This window comes from Parasteatoda tepidariorum, chromosome 7 (assembly GCF_043381705.1).
Source record: "Parasteatoda tepidariorum isolate YZ-2023 chromosome 7, CAS_Ptep_4.0, whole genome shotgun sequence".
Classification (NCBI taxonomy): domain Eukaryota; kingdom Metazoa; phylum Arthropoda; class Arachnida; order Araneae; family Theridiidae; genus Parasteatoda; species Parasteatoda tepidariorum.
The window spans coordinates 54129774-54130211 of record NC_092210.1 but is presented as its reverse complement, the minus strand read 5'-3'; positions in this window follow the sequence as shown (position 1 = coordinate 54130211).

Below are 438 nucleotides of genomic sequence, written 5' to 3'. Positions count from 1 at the left end.
TAAAAAACGGATATTAAAAATATTCCCAAAACGAGCAATTCTAGATACTTTAAACAATATAACAAAAATGACGATAAAGCCATTTTTTCCATTCTTAGATGCATTTAAATTATACTAATTAGAGAAAGTCGAATAAATATATTTTCAAATCATTATCTGGTATACTTCTAAATCTTTATATTACTTTCAGCTCATTTATAAAAATTAAAAGGGCTGGAAAAAAAGCAATCGCACATTTAAAAAGAAGCATTTTTCAGGAACTTCCTTTTTAAATACACTCGTACGAATTTAACTGTATTTTTTCTTCATTATACTTTAAAGGCAGATTGTACTTCTTTTTTCTCATCGTTAAATTAATTGTAGTATTTTTTGTTTCATAACTGAAATAAAATGATCTTAACGAAAAAATTTAAAAATACTAATTATACTAATTGGTAA